At 46.4% G+C, this 19,667-nt stretch overlaps 2 pseudogenes; both read left to right on the plus strand.

Annotated features, from left to right (window-relative positions):
* Window positions 1–1,380: 1,380 nt before the first annotated feature.
* On the plus strand, window positions 1,381–2,443 carry LOC100993596 (cell division cycle protein 27 homolog; annotated as a pseudogene).
* Window positions 2,106–19,161, plus strand: LOC130541182 (cell division cycle protein 27 homolog; annotated as a pseudogene).
* Window positions 19,162–19,667: the final 506 nt, after the last annotated feature.

The following is a 19,667-nucleotide window of genomic DNA, read 5'->3' on the forward strand; positions in this document are numbered from 1 at the left end:
AGACATTCTGGCTTGGCCTCCCCCATCCCCTGGTAACTGGTGAGTTTATTTATTATTATTATTATTATTATTATTATTATTATTATTATACTTTAAATTTTAGGGGACATGCGCACAATGTGCAGGTTAGTTACATATGTATACATGTGCCAGGCTGGTGTGCTACACCCATTAACTTGTCATCTAGCACTACATATTATCTCCTAATGCTATCCCTGCCCCCTCCCCCACCCCACAACAGTTCCCAGAGTGTGATGTTCCCCTTCCTGTGTCCATGTGTTCTCATTGTTCAATACCCACCTATGAGTGAGAACATGTGGTGTTTGGTTTTTTGTCCTTGTGATAGTTTACTGAGAATGATGATTTCCAATTTCATCCATGTCCCTACAAAGGACATGAACCCATCATTTTTTATGGCTGCATAGTATTCCTTGGTGTATACGTGTCACATTTTCTTAATCCAGTCTATCATTGTTGGACATTTGAATTGGTTCCAAGTCTTTGCTATTGTGAATAGTGCCACAATAAATATACATGTGCATGTGTCTTTATAGCAGCATGATTTATAGTCCTTTGGGTATATACCCAGTAATATGATCGCTGGGTCAAATGGTATTTCTAGTTCTAGATCCCTTTTCCATCCCCATCAAGCTACCAATGACTTTCTTCACAGAATTGGAAAAAGCTACTTTAAAGTTCATATGGGACCAAAAAAGAGCCTGAATCTCCAAGTCAATCCTAAGCCAAAAGAACAAAGCTGGAGGCATCACACTACCTGACTTCAGACTATACTACAAGGCTACAGTAACCAAAACAGCATGGTACTGGTACCAAAACAGAGATATAGATCAATGGAACAGAACAGAGCCCCCAGAAATAATGCCACAAATCTACAACTATCTGATCTTTGACAAACCTGAGAAAAACAAGCAATGGGGAAAGGATTCCCTATTTAATAAATGGTGCTGGGAAAACTGGCTAGCCATATGTAGAAAGCTGAAACTGGATCCCTTCCTTACACCTTATACAAAAATCAATGCAAGATGGATTAAAGACTTAAATGTTAGACCTGAAACCATAAAAACCCTAGAAGAAAACCTAGGTATTACCATTCAGGACATAGGCCTGGGCAAGGACTTCATGTCTAAAACACCAAAAGCAATGGCAACAAAAGCCAAAATTGACAAATGTGATCTAATTAAACTAAAGAGCTTCTGTACAGCAAAAGAAACTACCATCAGAGTGAACAGGCAACCCACAAAACTGGTGAGTTTAAATGAGCCCAGGCTGGCCGGGCCGGAGCCGCTATTGGGGGGAGGGTGGTGGGAGGGGTGGAAGGGGTACCTGAGGCACTGCAGAAATTGGGTCTGAGCCTCGAGGATGACGGTGCTGCAGGAACCCCTCCAGCCTGCTACATGGCAAGCACTAAACCACTATGCTTACCGAGATGGGGTTTTCCCCGCAGAATGCCTTTATGCAGAAGTACACTCAGAAGAAGCCTTGTTTTTACTGACTACCTGTTCTTACTACCCAGGAAAGGCCTATAACACATATAGTCTCTTCAAAGTACACAGTTTTCCTACACTGCAATGCAAATACCTGCTTGCAAAATGTTGTGTTGATCTCAGCAAGCTTGCAGAAGGGGAACAAATCTTATCTGGTGGAGTGTTCCATAAGCAGAAAAGCCATGATGATATTGTTACCAAGTTTGGTGATTCAGCTTTCTTTCCCCTTCCATTGTTGGGACATGTATATTGCAAGACAGATCAGCTTGTCAAAGGATCAGAATACTACCAAAAGTGCCTTAGTTTAAATCCTTTCCTCTGGTATCCCTTGAATCATTATGTGAAATAGATGAAAAGCCAGATCCTGACCAAACATTTAAATTCACATCTTTACAGAACTTTAGCAACTGTCTGCCCAACTCTTGCACAACACAAGTACCTAATCATAGTTTATGTCACAAACAGTCTGAGACCTTTCTTACGGAAACACCCCAGGACACAACTGAATTAAACAGATTGAATTTAGAATCTCCCAATTCAAAGTATTCCTTGAATACAGATTCCCCAGTGTCTTCCATTGATTCAGCTGTAATTTCACGTGATACTGTCCAACTGGGAACAGGAACTTCCATATTATCAAACAGGTTCAAAATAAACCAAAAACTGGTCGAAGTTTATTAAGAGGACCAGCAGCTCTTAGTCCATTAACCCCAAGTTTTGGGATTTTGCCATTAGAAACCCCAAGTCCTTGAGATGGATCCTATTTCCAAAACTACACTGATACACCTTCTGTAATTGATGTGCCATCCACCGGAGCCCCTTCAAAAAAGTCGGTTGCCAGAATTGGCCAAACTGGAGCAAAATCTGTCTTCTCACAGAGTGGAAATAGCCGAGAGGTAACTCCAATTCTTTCACAAACGGGAAGTCCTGGTCCATAAACAAGTACAACACCTCAGGTATTGAGCCCCACTATGACATCTCCCCCAAATGCACTGCATCAAAAAAGTTCACAAGTCTTTACTAGTGACAGTTCCACAACCAAGAAGAATAGGAAGAAATTAAAAATGAAGTTTCCACCTAAAATCCCAAACAGAAAAACAAAAAGTAAAACAAATAAAGGAGGAATAACTCAGCCTCATATAAATGACAGCCTGGAAATTACAAAATTGGACTCTTCCATCAATTCAGAAGGGAAAATATCCACAATCACACCTGAGATTCAGGTATTAATCTACAAAAAGCAGCAGCAGAAGGCTTGATGAGGCTTCTTCCTGAAAAGGGGAAAGGTTATTTAGCTTTGTGTTCATACCACTGCAAAGAAGCTATAAATATTTTGAGCCATCTACCTTCTCACCACTACAATTCTGGTTGGGTACTGTGCCAAATTGGAAGGGTCTATTTTGAACTTTCAGAGTACATGCAAGCTGAAAGAATATTCTCAGAGGTTAGAAGGATTGAGGATTATAGAGTCAAAGCCATGGAAATCTACTCTACAACACTTTGGCATCTTCAAAAACATGTTGCTCTTTCAGTTCTGTCAAAAGACTTAACAGACATGGATAAAAATTCACCAGAGGCCTGGTGTGCTGCAGGGAACTGTTTTAGTCTGCAACAGGAACACGATATTGCAATTAAATTCCTCCAGAGAGCTATCCAAGTGGATCCAAATTATGCTTATGCCTATACTCTATTAGGGCATGAGTTTGTCTTAACTGAAGAATGGACAAAGCATTAGCTTGTTTTTGAAATACTATCAGAGTCAATCCTAGACATTATAATGTATGGTAAGTGGTAATGAAGTGTAAAGACAAAGTCTTGTTGATGGTGCTGGTAGTCAATAATTTTTCTTGTTAGATAGCTCTTTATTTTCCTGAATTTGGTTAATAATACTTAGGGGTGATACATACTGTTCAATAACTTCAAACTAACATGTTTTCTTATGAAATGAATGTCTTTAACAAACTCTTAATTTAACTAATGATAATAGAATACCAGATCCTTACACTCAACAGTTTCAGTCTTCTACCAAACTTTTGCAGATACCATAGTTGGGTTTTGTTTGTTTGCTTGTTTAGTTTTGTTAATTGATTTGCTACTTTCTCTTCGAACACATAAATGGTGATTGGGACAAAAAGTGCTTGGGAAATTGGAAAGGAATAGCATAATTCACTTACTGGGTAATAGAAAAAAACCCTGAAAAAAATCACTAGTTGCTGCTTTTTGACAGTGTTCCAGTTTATTGAGTTACTATTAAGAACTTAGTGTACCCTTTTATTTAGCAGTATCTCTGTTTTACTTTTTTGTACTTGGGTATAAGTAGACACATCGGAAATTACTACCAGGTCATATTGTTATCAACTGAATAACATGAAAAGTTTTGGTCCTACTTCTGCCTCAACACCATACTTACTGTTGACATTTATTGTATTTTTCTGGACTGACTTAAAAGTTTAAATATCAAGAGAATGTCAGGCACAGTGGCTCATGCCTGTCATCCCAGCACTTTGGGAGGCCGAGGCAGGTGGCTCACAAGGTCAAGAGATTGAGACCATCCTGGCCAACATGGTGAAACCCCGTCTCTATTAAAAGTATAAAAATTAGCTGGGCATGGTGGCAGATGCCTGTAGTCTCAGCTACTCGGGAGGCTGAGGCAGGAGAATCGCTTGAACCCAGGAAGTGGATGTTGCAGTGAGCCAAGATTACGCCATTGCACTCCAGCTTGTGCCACAGAGTGAGACGCTGTCTCAAGAAAAAAAAAAATACAATAAAATACAATAAAATAAATAAATAAATAAATATCAAGAGAAAGTATAATTCTGAAGTCATAACTCTGTGGTAGTTTTTGTCAGATAGGGTTATCTTTGGGGTTAATTATTATAGCAGTGGTTTATCACTTGATTTCCTTCTAAATCTGAGGCATTATATTACTAAAACATTTTTTGATTTGTGAATATGTTGTTTAATGGATTCTATCTCATTTTACAGTAGTAGTTGCAGTGCCTGAAAGGTTGCCAAAAAAAAAGTGCTAGCTTTTGCTGACCAATGTAACAATCAACTTGCCAATACTGCCTTCTCTTCCAATAGCTATGTTCTCCATAATATTTTAAGAACTCAGTTCTTCATAAGACTTGTGTTGTTTTTTATTTTTTCTCAAGTCTGGTTGATCCTTGTCTTGTTCTTTTTTAAATGTGTATTGTCTGTTCAGCTATTTTGCAAGAGCCACATTCTTAAAAAACTTAACCATATCAAAAATTGTGTTTAAAGGAGGATTATTCAGATCGGCAAGCTTTTACTAGGAGAAGTTTAAATGCTGACTTATTTAGGTAACTCTAAATACTGAGCAACTTTATTCTAACTACAAAATAGATAGACTTTCTTTTGTTTTCACTTTCACTATCATTATCACCGTGTTTAATACCTTTTCTCCATCTATAACACAATTATAACGATACACAAAGCCACTCAAATAAAGCAGATATATTTTGCTTAAAAAAAAAAAGAAGTCATGATGTGACACACAATGAGGTGTGACTCGAATCTATAATCTCCAGTGAAAACCGATGAAACAGGGTCAAACCCCATGTCTACTAAAAATAAAAAAATGAGTCGGGCATGGTGGCGCTGAGGCAGAAGAATCGCTGGAACCCAGGAGGCAGAGGTTGCAGTGAGCTGAGATCACGCCACTGCACTCCAGCCGGGGGGGACAGAACAAGACTCCATCTCAGAAACAAACAAACACACAAAGACAATAAAGGTGTTTAACTCAATGTGTCAGGCTCAGGTCTCTTGACAGGATACATCCAGCACCTGGGGAAACGTCGAGGGGTGTGGTGGAATCTATTCTGTGGCCTCAAGGAAGGGTTTGAGAGATAGCCCCGCAAACGTGATGGCCTAAGGAAGCCCCTCCGTCCAAGAAGCGATATTCATTTGCATCCTGTAGCCACCCACGAGGGAGAATCAGGCTTTCTACAGACCCCCCACCCCCCACCCCACCCCACCGCACCCCTCTGCCTAGTGAAATGAGCTCTCCCTCCGTCAGGCTCTATTCGCGCCAAGTGGTTTTGTAACCTCCAGCGTGTGTGCCTGGGTTGCAGGATGGGGTGAGGCCGGCTGTGGACAAAGGAGGCGATAAAGCGGCGGTGTCCCACGGGTGCCCGGGACGTGGGACGTGAGTGGGGTGGCCAGAGCCTAGGGAACTCATCGCCTGTCAGGACGCCTCCCCTCCTGGTCCCCTCTCTGACCTATGCTCCACATCTTTGCAGTTCAGTGGGGACCTTGTGGGTGGAAGTCGCCATCCCTTTGGACTTTAGCCGAGGATGGCCAGGCTCCCAAGAGTCTCCCCGGAGTCGGGTCCTTGGGCAGGCTCACAAGGATGCTGACAGTGATGATGATGGTGACGTAAGTTGGAGGCCTCGGGCCAATGCAGAGGTATCCGTTTGACCTCAGTGGGAGAAGTCAGCTTTGCGGAGTCCCGTGCTTCCTTCCAGAGACTCATCCAGCACTAGCAAGCATGGTCCCAAGGATCCCAGCTCCCAGCAGAGCCACTTTTGTTCACACAGGATCCTGGGCAAGAAAGTTCTCAGCACGTTTAGGCCTCCTAGCCAAAAAGCCAAAGCTAACTCTGAGATTTTTTTCAAAGGGCCAGTGGTTCCACAATGGGCTGTGGGTAGTTGTGGAAATGGAGAGAAGTGTTTGCAGATACACATTTGAGACAGAACGGACAGGGCTTGGTCACAGGTCATGTAGGACACGAGCAGATGCACATTGAGAAAACCCTCCCAGCATCCTAGGTGAACAGAGGTATGCCTTTTTGAGACAGTCGAGGGAGAGGCAACCCCAGATTTTAAGGTTGGATCTTTATTAATATGTAGTATCTATGAGGTTTCCAAGTCAAGAAATCAACTTGCCAGTTCTGTACAGCATTCTGTAGGGAGATCATATCTGGGATGCCTAAAGTTAAGAATTCAGGCCATGGTAATGGATTAGATTAGATGTACTTGAACTTATTTTGCAAAGAAAGAGAGGGTGGGAGATAGCAAGAGCCAGAGAGTGAGCAAGAAAGAGAGAGACAGAGACTGAGAGAGACAGACAGAGAGATACAAAGATACACAAAGAGAAAAAGAGAGAGAGACAGACAGATAAAGACACAGAGAAAGACAGAGATGGACAGAGAGAGAAACAGAAAGAGAGATAGAGACAGAAAGAGAGAGAGACAGACAGAGACAGAGACAGACAGACAGACAGGAAGACCGACAGGCAGAGAAAGAGAGTAAGACAGAAGGCAGACACACACACAAAGAGAGAGAGACAGAGACAGATGGAGAAACAGAGAGAAAGAAAGAGACAGACAGAGAGAGAGAAAGAGACAGAGAAAGACAGAGACAGACAGAGGGAGAGAGAGAGACAGAAAGAGAGAGACAGAGACAGAGAGAGAAACAGACAAGGAGAGAGAGACAGACAGACAGGCAGAGAAAGTAAGACAGAAGACAGACACAGAGAGAGAGACAGGGAGAGAGAGAGAGACAGAGAGACAGAGACAGAGAAACAGACAGGCAAAGAGAGACAGAGAAAAAAACAAGAGAGAAAAAAACAGGGAGAGAGAGAGACAGACAGAGAGACAGGGAGAGAGAGCAAGAGAGAGAGACCAACAGACAGACAGACAGGCAGAGAAAGAGAATAAGACAGAAGACAGACACAGTGAGAGAGACAGAGAGAGAGAGACAGAGACAGCGAGATAGGAAAGAGAGATACAGACAGACAAAGAGACAGACAGACAAAGACAGAGATGGACAGAGAGAGACAGAGAGAAACAAAGAGAGAGAGAGAGACAGGCAGGCAGAGAAAGAGAGTAAGATAGAAGACAGACACAGTGAGAGAGACAGGCAGAGAGAGACAGATAAAGACAGAGAGAAAGAAAGAGAGAGACAGACAGAGATGGAGGGAGAGAGACCGAGAGAAACAGACAGAAAGAGAGACAGAGACAGAGATGGAGAGAAACAGACACGGAGAGAGAGAGACAGTGAAAGACAGACAAACAGAGAGAGAGAGACAGACAGGCAGGCAGAGAAAGGGAGTAAGACAGAAGACAGACACAGTGAGAGAGACAGGCAGAGAGAGAGAGAGAGAGAGAGAAATAGGCAGAGAGAGAGAGACAGAGAGAGAGAGAAGACAGAGAAAGAGAGAGACAGAGACAGAGAGACAGAGAGAGGAGGAGGAAGGGCGTGCTCAGGAAATAATTACACATATTTTATAATGCTTTTGATCCCGTAAACAGTGGCTGGGGTGGTCTTTGAAAACAACAGCAACAACAGCAACAAGAGCAGCAGCAGCAGCAAGAGCAGCCGCAGCATTCACTTACGGATTTCCAGAAAATAAGATGCTCTGAAGTATAGTAAATATCAACCGGCTCTCACTACACGTTGAGAGATTCACAAAAGCGCTAGTTAACAACAGGAGAAAACAGCAGCTAACATGTCTTGGGGAAAATATATGTCCTCCTGAAAATTGGGGATTTCTACTTCATCTGAAAAGAAATACATACGAAAAAGGAAAAACACAAACAAAACAAAACAACAAACACGGACCAAGGCACCGTCCCTGGAAATCTTAAGTGAGCAAAGTATTAGTTTTCAGAAAGCGTTTCAATTCTGGGCAAATACTAAGAAGGTCCAGACTAGAGCTGTGACACCATTCCCATTGTGAAACTATGCCGGCGGGAGGGCGAGAAACTAAAACATCATGATAAAAAGTGATTGAGACCCAGCCAGGGTGAAGCTTTCCTAGGGAGGGAGGCCTGAAGAAGGAAGCTGGGGAAAACCCCAAAACTGCAGACCTGCCCGCTTGCCCACGCGGGTCAAGGGCTATGCCATCGGCCCAAGCTGTCTCTGGGGAAGTGGGACCGTGCCACCCCCATCTTCAAAAACCATGGCCACTGAGTGAGGCCTGACGCCCACCGTTGCAAATGTCAGCCTAGCAAGAATGAGATCTCTGGCAAGGGGTGGGAGAAGGGGAGAGAAGAGGGAGGCGCACCTGGGTGGCTCTGGAAGGTTTCCAAGCAGGGTGTTGGGAGGCGGGGGGTAGGGGTTTTGGGGGGAACCCACCTAACTGATTCACTAAATGAAAGTAAAGGGACATAGGTAGTGGGGGGAGCCAGGCGGCGACTTGAAAATTAAACTGACCCCTCCTAAAACCCAAGTAGAAGAGTCAATGCACATGAAAGAAACCAACACACATAGAAAACTAAAGCACTAATCAAAGAAAAATAGGGCCCCCGCCAGGGCGGAGGTTCCCTACGCAACCAGGTAGAGAGGGAGGGGCCTCCAGAAGGGAGAGAGAGAAACCCGTTGCCCCAGGCTCGGTGAAGTCCGGGAGACCTCCCTCTGTGTCACCTCGACTTTCAATAACAGTGGCCACTAAGTGATGCCCGAAGACAACCGATGCCTGCAAGTGTCAGTCAGCATGGAAAAGAATGCATTTATTTATTTATTTATTTATTTATTTATTTATTTATTTATTTAGAGATAGAGTCTCACTCACTCTACAGCCCGGGCTGTAGTGCAGTGGCGCGATCTCGGCTCACTGCAGCCTCTGCCTCCCAGGTTCAAGCGATTCTCCTGCCTCAGCCTCCCGAGTAGCTGGCATTACAGGCACCTGCCCCACCGCGCCCGAATCAATTTAATATTTTTAGTAGAGACGGGGTTTTGCTGTGTTGGCAAGGCTGGTCTCGAACTCCCAACCTCAGGTGATCCACCCGCCTCGGCCTCCCAAACTGCTGGGATGACAGACGTGAGCCACCGCGCCTGGCCTTAAACGTGTATTTCTCAGTCGAGGAGCTTATCAGGGAAATACAAGAAGTAGGGACGCCACACATGACAGAGAGAAAAGTTGGAAAATGCCCCTTCCATCCAAGTGAGGATCCGGCCTCGACCTCCCAAAATCATGCACCCAGTGGTGAAGCCTAGCAAGGCCTGTCTGTCTAGATTCCTCTCGGCCTCTCTAAGCAGGTGCTTCTCACTTTCTTGGAAGGGGCAGGGCCCTCCCCAGCACGGGGGCTCTGACAGACTGACAGAGAAAGAGACAGACATAGAAAGACAGAGATGGACAGAGAGACACAGAGAGAAACAGAAAGAAAGAGAGAGAGACAGAGACAGAGAGAGAAACAGACAGTCAGGGAGGGAGAGAGACAGAGAGAGAGAGAGACAAACAGAGAGAAATAAACAGAAACAGAGAGAGAGACAGAGAAAGAGAGAGAAACAGACACACAGAGACAGACAGAGACAGACAGAGAGAAACAGAAAGAGAGAGAGATGGAGAGAGAGAGAGAGAAAGGGAGGGAGAGAGAGAGACAAACAGAAAGGCAGAGAAAGATTAAGACAGAAGACAGACACAGTGAGAGAGACAGGCAGAGAAAGAGAGAGACAGAGACAGAGAGAAAGAGAGACAGAGAAAGACAGAGATGGACAGAGAAAAACAGAAAGAGAGAGAGATAGAGAAAGAGAGAGAAACAGACAGGGAGGGAGAGAGACAGAGAGAGAGAGACAGGCAGGCAGAGAGACAGAGACAGAGAGAAACAGACAGAAAGAGAGAGACGGAGAGAGTGAGAGATAGAGAGAGAAACAGAAAGAGAGGGGGAGAGAGAGACAGACAGACAGACAGAGAAGGAGAGTAAGACAGAAGACAGACACAGTGAGAGAGACAGGCAGAGGGAGAGAGAGACAGAGAGAAAGAAAGAGAGAGACAAACAGAGAAAGAGACAGACAAAGATGGACAGAGAGAAACAGCAAGAGAGAGAGAGACAGGGAGAGAGAGAGAGAGAGAGACAGACAGACAGGGAGAGAAAGAGAGTAAGACAGAAGATAGGCACAGAGAGAGAGAGAAAGAGAGAGAGAAAGAAAGAGAGAGACAGTCTGGGTGTGGTGGCTCACTCCTGTCATCCCAGCACTTTGGGAGGCCAAGGCGGGCGGATCACGAGCTCAGAAGATTGGAGATCGAGACTATCCTGGCTAACACGGTGAAATCCCGTCTCTACTAAAAATACAAAAAATTAGCCGGGCTTGGTGGCGGGAGCCTATAGTCCCAGCTACTCCGGAGGCTGAGGCAGGAGAATAGCGTGAACCTGGGAGGTGGAGCTTGCAGTGAGCCAAGATGGCGCCACTGTACTCCTGCCTGGGTGACACAGTGAGACTCCCTCTGAAAAAAAAAAGAAAAAGAAAGAGAGAGACAGACAGACAGAGGAAGAGAGGAAGAGATAGAGAGAAACAGACAGAGAGAGAGACAGAGAGAGAGAGAGAGGGAAACGGAAAGGCAGGGAGGGAGAAAGAGAGAAAGAGAGAGACAGGCAGAGGAAGAGAGTAAGGCAGAAGACAGACAGTGAGAGAGACAGGCAGAGAGAGACAGACAGAGACAGAGAGAAAGAGGGAGACAGAGAGAGATGGAGAGAGAGACAGAGAGAAACAGAAAGAGTGAGAGACAGAATGAGAGAGAGAGACAGAAAGGGAGGGAGAGGGACAGACAAAGAGAGAGACAGAAGGGTAGAGAAAGAGAGTAAGACAGAAGATAGGCACAGAGAGACAGAGACAGAGAGAAACAGAGACAGACAGAGAGAGACAGAGAGAAACAGACAGAAAGAGAGAGACAGAGAGAGAGAGAAACAGACAGGGAGGGGGAGAGAGAGAGACAGACAGGCAGAGAAAGAGAGTTAGAAGACAGACACCGTGAGACAGGCAGAGAGAGACAGAGATAGAGAGAAAGAAAGAGACAGACAGATAGACAGAGAAAGAGACAGATAGAGAAAGACAGAGATGGACAGAGAGACAGAGAGAAATACACAGAAAGAGAGGTCCTGGCCCAGTAGCAATACAGTGTCTTTTCTTTCATTTTCTCTTTCTTTTCTGGTTTTCTTTTCTTTTCTTTTCTTTTCTTTTCTTTTCTTTTCTTTTCTTTTCTTTCCTTTCCTTTCCTTTCCTTTTCTTTTCTTTCTTTCTTTTTTACATTTATTTATTTATGTGTTTGGAGACCAAGTCTCACTCTGTCACCCAGGCTGTAGTGCAGTGGCGCCATCCCGGGTTACTGCAACATCTGCCTTCCAGATTCAAGCTATTCTCCCACCTCAACCTCCTGAGTAGCTGGGATTACAGCTGTCTGCCCCACTGCGCCCAGCTCAGTTTCTTATTTTCAGTAGAGACAGGATTTCCCCATGTTGTCTAGGTTGGTCTTGAACTCCTGACCTCGTGAAACACCCACCTCGGCCTCCCAAAGTGCTGGGATGACAGACGTGTGCCACTGTGTTCAGTGTACAGCGCCATTTCTTAGAAATCACTCATGGGAACACACACTTATATGTCATGTGTAGAGATTTTATCTATTTATTTATTTATTTATTTATTTATTTTATTTTATTTTATTTTATTTTGCACCAGAAGGTGGGGGGAGAGAGTTTCGGTCTTGCTGCCCAGGCTAGAGTGCAATGGCATAGGGGACTCAAGGAGTCAACCTAAGGCAGAGAAGACACGTCATTCTGAGTGTAAGGGCCACAGTGAAAAGTGTAAGGGCCCGTGCTTTTAAAGGCTGAAATCCCGGCAGCTCAGGCCTGCCGTCCCAGCACTTTGGGAGGCCCAGGAGGGTGGATCGCTTGAGGTCAGGAGTTCAATACCAACGTGGCCAACATGAAGAAACCCCGTCTCTACTAAAAATTAGCCGGCTGTCGTGGTGCACACCTGTAATCCCAGCTACAGAAGAAGAATCATTGGAACCTGGGAAGCAGAGGTTTCAGTGAGCCGAGAGAGTGCCACTGCACCACAGCCTGGGTAACAGAGCAAGAGAAACTCAGTCAAAAAAAAAAGAAAAGAAGGAAAAAAAAAAAAAAGAAGAGGCCCAAATACTGCATTGTCGCTGAATGTTCCCCCAAAAGGCCGGAAACCCCCTGACTCAGGTCCAGGAGGTGGTGTTTCGTTTCACTTCTCTCTCTCTTTCCCTCTCTCCCTCTCTCTGTCTCTCCCTTCTCTCTCTTTCTCCCCTAACTTTCATTTCTTATTCAAACATACATGTGCAAGATTGTTACATAGGTAAACTTCTGACGGGGGTGTTCAGTGTGCAGATGAATTCATCAGCCGGATACTCAGCACAGGGCTCAACAGTTTTCATGGTTTTTTTTGTTTGTTTGTTTTTTCCTGAAGCTGTCTCTCCTTCCACCCTTCCTCCCTCAAGTAGGCTCCCGCGTCTCTGGTCCCCCTGGTTCTGCCCACGCAGAACTCTCATCTATAAGTTCCCACTTATGGATGAGAACATGTGGTATTTAGCTAATTGTTGCTTTCATCTTCGGTGGTGGCGGTGAAAGAGGAATGACACTAAATAGACCCTTAGGACTCTCCCCTCCATTCCCACCCCATACCCCCTTCCCACACACACCCTCATTCCTGCACCCCCTCCTCAAATGCAGGAAAGGAAGAAAGACAAATTAAAGTAAGAGGTAAGCCTCCAAGGCGGTGGAGTCAGGGGATCTCAAAGGGTGAGCAAGGGATGGGGGTCGGGGGATGTCTTGGCTGAGCTTGCAACAATAGGGGACCGAGTTTCCAGCCCCACCACACCCGCTAATCCTCAGTGGCAGCCAGCCACTGGGTGGGGTTGTGCCTGTAACAGCTTCTGAATGGAGAGAAGCCCAAGGCGATGGAAGGCATCAGCTCCAACTCCAGGAAGGAAATAAGGCTTTGTGCATTTGAATGGGGCTTTAGAAGGCGGTGCTGCGGCTTCCAAAGTGATGCCCCTTGCCTCGCCTCACCTGGACCAGAGAGAGACTCCGTCTCAAAATCAATCAATCAATCAATCAATCAATAATAAAAAAATTCATCAATGGAAGAAAGAAAGAAAGAAAAGAAAGAAAGAAAGAAAGAAAGAAAGAAAGAAAGAAAGAAAGAAAGAAAGAAAGAAAGAATTAGTACAGCGGTCATGGTCTTGAATCATTCCCCAGAGTCCAGGTGCAGTGGCTCATGCCTACCACGCCAGCACTTTGAGACACTGGTTCAGGAGGGTTGCAACAAAATGATGAGACCCTGTCTGTGGAAAAACATAAAAATGAAGGCCAGGTGCAGTGGCTCACGCCTGCCATTCCAGCACTTTGGGAGGCCGAGGAGGGCGGATCACCTCAGGTTGGGAGTTCGAGACCAGCCTGACCAACATGGAGAAGCCCCGCCTCTACTAACAATACATAATCAGGCAGACGTGGTGGCATATGCCTGCAATCCCAGCTACTCAGGAGGCTGACGCAGGAGAATCGCTTGAACTTGGGAGGCAGAGGTTGCTGTGGGCCAAGATCGTGCCATTGCACTCCAGTCTGGGCAACAAAAGTGAAACTCTGTCTCAGGAAAATAAATAAATAAATAAATAAAAATGATCTGGGCACAGTGGCACCTGCCTGTGGTCCCAGGTACTCTACTCTGGAGGCTGAGGTGGGAGGATCACTTGAGTCCAGGAGCATCCATGCTGCAGTGAGTGAGTTATGATGGCACCACTCCCAGGGCGACAGAGCGAGACGCTGTCTCTAAATCAGTCAATCAATCAATCAGATCACTGGAAGGTGCTGTGTCTTACTTTCAAAGGGTGTCTCTTTAGGCCAAGCAGGCATGGTGCCTCACACCAGTAATCCCAGCATTTTGGGAGGCCGAGGTGGGAGGAAAGAAGGAAGGGAGGAAGAGAGGAAGGGAGAAAAGAAGGAAGGTAGGAGGCAGTCAGTCAGGCAGGAAAGAAAGAAAAAGGAAAGAAAGAAAGAGAGAAAGAAAGAAAAAGATAGAAAGAAAGAAGAGAGAAGAAAAAAGAAGAGAGAAAAGAAAATAGAAAATGGGGAGGGGCATATCTCCTTGACTGGTAACTACCCAGGATACAGCTGACTGAAGCCTTGACCTGTGGGGCCTCAAGTGATCTTCTCCTTATCTCAGCCTCCTGAGTAGCTGCGACTACAGGTGGGTATCAGCACACAAAACTCATCTTATAACAATATTGTGATTATTATTGAGACAGAGTCTCGCTTTGTCTCAATAATTGCCATGGCACGATCTCAGCTCACTGCAATCTCGGCACCCCTGGTTCAAGCAACTCGCCCGCCTCAGTCTCCTGAGTAGTTGTGATTACAAGCTTATGCCACCAGGCCTGGCTAATTGTTCTATATTTCATCAAGATGGGGTTTTGCCATGTTGGCCAGTCTGGTCTTGAACTCCTGGCCTCAAGTGATCCACCCGCCTTGGCCTCCCAAAGTGCTGGGATGACAGGCGGGAGACACTGTGCCCAGCCCAGATAATCTTTTTAATAATTTGTAGAGAAGAGGTTTCGTCAGCCGCTGGGTAGAGCCTGGGGTGGGTTTTCCTCAGACTGCATACTGTGAAAAGGGTAAATTAGTGTGGTTTGTGAACTAGATGTGGAAATTGCCTGTGTGTGTGTGTGTGTGTGTGTGTGTGTATGTGTGTGTGTGAGAAAGAGAGAGAGAGAGAGAGATCAATCCCACCGTGAGGACCTGGAAATGGTGTTTGATTTGGGTCCCTGTCTAGTCACCTCTCTGTTTCTAGATGACTGAGGATTCCACAAATGAAGTTCAGAAGTATCTATTGAGCTGTTTCTCCCTCTCATGCATCTCATCTGTGTGGTGGAGAAAGGGAAGAAAAGAGGTTCTGATGGGAAGTTGTCTTCATGCCTGAGGAAGCTGAAGGCAGGCTGACGGAAAGGAGGGCATCCTATGTGACATTTCCATACCTGGGCACCCTTTACAATGCTGGGGCTGCCAGTCCACCATGTACGTCAACCAACCCCCAAGAACAGCACAGTCCGGGGTGATCCAGTCCATCCCATCCGGCCCACCCGGGGCATCTGGTGGAAGTCTTCGTTGGAGGATTCAAAAGCAGTGTCAACGTGGTTCCCTTGGGGTCGCCAGGCAAAGGCCAGCCAGAGGAGGGTGGCGGGACGTGAAGGGGGGCGGGACATCAGCCTCAGAGCTCCCTGGAAGGTGGCAGGCAGCTGATGGGGGACCCTGAGCCAGAGACATCTGGCAGGTTATAGATCTGGAAGCCGCATCTGTCCTCTCGCATATCTCTCCCATGGAAAATCCCATGGCGGCGGTGGGAGCCTTGGCTGGGGGAGAAGTGGGGACAAGGCGGAGAGGGAAGGAGGCCCTAGGGAGGATTTAGCAACAAAAGCCCACCCAGCCAAGCTCCCTCCCTCCTATCGGGTCCAAGGTACACACTGGGAGGTGGCAAGAGAAAAGTTCACCCCTTGCTTTTTGTCTTTCTCTTTATTTTTTTATCTTTTTAATTTTACAAGAGATGCTCATTTCAACAACTAGATGGTGGATGTGATGGGAGAAGTTTCTAGGCCAGGAGTTTGAGAACAGCCTGAGCAACTGAGCAACACAAGTAGGAGAGCCCAGCTGAAAAAAATGTAAAAAAGAAGGAGGAGGAGGATGAAGAAAGAAAAGAAAAGAGAAGAAAAGAAGAGAAGAGAAAAGAAAAGAAAAAAGAAAAACAACCACCAAGAAAGTTAAAATTCTCCAATGGTACAGGCACAAAAAAGAGCAATTTCACATCTTTTCCCACAACATGGATAGAGCTGGAAGCAAGTATGTACTCAGTGAACTGCCTTCTGCTTACAAGTGGGAGGTAAACAGTGGGTACGCACATGGTCATCAAGATGGAAATAACAGACACTCCAAAAGGGAGGAGGAGGGTAGGAAGGGGACGAGGAATGAATAAATCACCCGTCGGAGACAACGTTCACCACGTGGGTATTGGATACACTGGAGGTCCACTTCTACAACTGGAGGCAGTAGTACGCCGATCTAACAAACAAGCACGTACACCCCCTGAGTCTGTAAAATACCAGAACAATGACGACAGGACCACCAGCAGCAGCAGCAACAACAACAACAAAACAGAAGCTGGAACACAAAACCACCACCACCACCAGAATCACCAGTTGGGGGTTGGGGGAGGGTGGCCATGCTCAAGGCCCTCAGGCTGAGTCCCCTCGGGTTTAAAAAAGAAAAGAGCAGACTCATTCCTGTCTGTAGGCAGGAAACATCCAATCAAAGTTCTCCATAGCTAGAAAGGGAAGTAGAATAAGGAGAAGGGCTTATTGATCTTCTTGTGATCTATCGAGACCATACATGTAGTAAAAAATTAAATTCAAACAGCAATACTTTCTACACTGTTCAAAAGCATCGAAGATCGGACGCACCACACTCCATGGGGCTTGTGCCACTAGAAAGAAAAGGCAGGCCAGGCGCGGTGGCTCACGCCTGTCATCCCAGCACTTTAGGAGGCCGAGGCGGGCAGATCACGAGGTCAGCAGATCGAGACCATCCTGGCTAACATGGTGAAACCCGGTCTCTACTAAAAATACAAAAAATTAGCCGGGCCTGGTTTGGGCACCTGTAGTCCCAGCTATTCAGGAGGCTGAGGCAGGAGGATGGCGTGAAACCAGGAGGCAGAGCTTGCAGTGAGCCGAGATAGCCACTGCACTCTGGCCTGAGCGAAAGAGTGAGACTCCGTCTCAAAAAAAAAAAAAAAAAAAAAAAAGCCAGGCATAGTGCTGCATGCCTGTAGTCCCAGCTACTCAGGAAGCTGTGGTAGAACAGTCACTTGACCCAGCAGTTTGAGGCTGCAGTGAGCTATGATCATGCCACTGCACTCTGGCCTGGGTGACAGAGTGAAACCCCATCTCAAAACAAAGAACAACCAAAAACCTACAAGCATACTCAGAGATAGTGTGGGTTTGGTTCCAGACAACCACAATAAGGCAAATGTTACAATCAAGTTAGTCACATAAACATTTTGTTTCCCAGTGCTTATAAAAGTTATGCTTAAACTATGTTGTAGTGTAATGAGTATTTAATAATTATTAATTAATTAATTAGTAATCACATTATGTCTAAAAAACTGTGTACATACCTTAACTTAAAATACCTTATTGCTGAAAAATACTAATGAATATCTGAGCTTTACCAAGTCATAATCTTTTTGCTGGTGAGTGAAGGGGTGGCCTACCCCTCCCGACTTGTGGGTATTTCTAGTCAGGTGGGATGAGAGACTGAGAAAAGAATTAAGACACAGAGACAAAGTATAGAGAAACAACAGTAGGCCCAGGGGACTGGCGCTCAGCATACCAAGGACCTGCACCAGCACCGGCCTCTGAGATCCCTGAGTTTTTATTGGTTATTATTTTTATTATTTCAGCAAAAAGGAATGTAGTAGGAGAGCAGGGTGATAATAAGGAGAAGGTCAGCAAAAAACATATAAGCAAAAAAATCTATGTCATAATTAAGTTCAAGGGAAGGGACTATGACTGGACGTGCATGTAAGCCAGATTTATGTTTCTTTCCACCCAAACATCTCAGTGGAGTAAAGAATAACAAACCAGCATTACTGCAAACATGTGTCACCTCCCACAATAGGGCGGTGTTTCTCCTATCTCAGAATTGAACAAATGTACAATTGGGTTTTATACTGAGACATTCAATTCCCAGGGGCAGCGAGCAGACAGTGGCCGTCCTCTATCTCAACTGCAAGAGGCTTTCCTGTTTTACTAATCCACCTCAGCACAGACCCTTAACGGGTGTCAGGCTGGGGGACAGTCAGGTCTTTCTCATCTCATGAGGTCATATTTCAGACTATCACATGGGGAGAAAACTTAGACAATACCCTGCTTTCAAGGGCAGAGGTCTCTGCGGCTTTCTGCAGTGCATTGTGCCCCTCGTTTGTTGAGACTAGAGAATGGCGATGACTTTTACCAAGTGTACTGCTTGTAAACATTTTGTTAACAAGGCACATCCTGCACAGCCCTAGATCCCTTAAACCTTGATTTCATACAACATATGTTTTTGTGAGCTCCAGGTTGGGTCAAAGTGGCTGGGGCAAAGTGGCACAACCTTTCCTAGATCCGGCGCCACTGGGGGAGCTGAAGGACGTGGAAGAGCCCGCTCCGCTAGAACCATTCCTCAGCCAGGAAGAACACTTGGCTGTGCTGGAGGAGCTTTAGGACGCGGGGTTGGGGCGGGGTAGGGGCAGTGCGGTGGCCTCTGTTTTGCGGTGAACCTCTCACTGGATATGGAGAGGCGTGTCTTCCCTTCCAACTGACCTGCCTAGGATCCCTGAGTTCCAGGTCCCATGAGAGACTCCACTCAGAGGCGGGCTGCCATTCTTTTCTGAGCATCCCGGGGATCCCAGGGCCTGTCCAGGTACTGGGAGGCGGACTGTCTACTGCTCATGCGCGGGTTAGCAGGCAGCAGCCTAGGTTTTCTAACTAGCCTAGGTAGAGCTCTCATCCCTTCCCTCTTGCCCCCCACCTCGTTCTTCAGTGGGGCGGGCGGAGACCTCCATCCCGGGAAACACTGGCACGGGCAGACGCCAGGCCTTCTCTTCCTTCCGTGTCTCGAAACCTCTGCCTCCCCTCCCCACCGTCAATAGCCTACCCTTGCCCCGCCAGCTTCCTCGGCATCACCGTGGAGCGCCTGACAGCTAAATGCAGACCAGAGACCCCGCCCAAGCCGGGGTGCTGCCCTTTCTACGCGGGAGAGAATTCAGGCAGAGATGGAGAGGTGAACGGAGACAGAGAGGGAGGGAGAGATGGAGGGAGGAAAGAACGGATGGACCGAGGGGCCTTGGAAAGGATGGAGGGATAGAAGGAAGGAGAGAGGGAAGGAGGGAGGGAAGGAGGAAGGGAGGAACTGAGGGAGGGACAGAGGGAAAGAGGGAGGGAGGGAGCAAGAAACAGAGAGAGGAAGGCAGAGAGAAAAGCAGTCTTCTGCCTCCAGGACCAGCAGGATCTCGCACTCCGGAAAATGTTGGGTGCCCAGTGCAGGCTAAGTGCTCGATCCACAGCTGCGTCGGCCTGTGGGGCTCTCACTGGCCCTCTGGATCGCCAGCCTGGGTTAGAATTTCCTTTCCCAAGGAATGAGGGAATTGCCCAGAGAGCAATGAGCCGAGACTCGGGTGATTGTCCATTTTTCATCCACATGGTTCACAGATGAGATAGCCCCACGTTGAGCCCCACGTTGAGCCCCACGCGAGGTGGATAGTCCCATCCACACAGGAGTCACATTCTGGCCGACTGAAGCGTGGTTTCGGGTTCCACATTCCTTTGCCTTCTGCAAGGGGGCCTGTTGCTCATGCGTCTCTGGCCCCCAAA

This window comes from Pan paniscus, chromosome Y (genome assembly GCF_029289425.2).
Source record: "Pan paniscus chromosome Y, NHGRI_mPanPan1-v2.0_pri, whole genome shotgun sequence".
Classification (NCBI taxonomy): domain Eukaryota; kingdom Metazoa; phylum Chordata; class Mammalia; order Primates; family Hominidae; genus Pan; species Pan paniscus.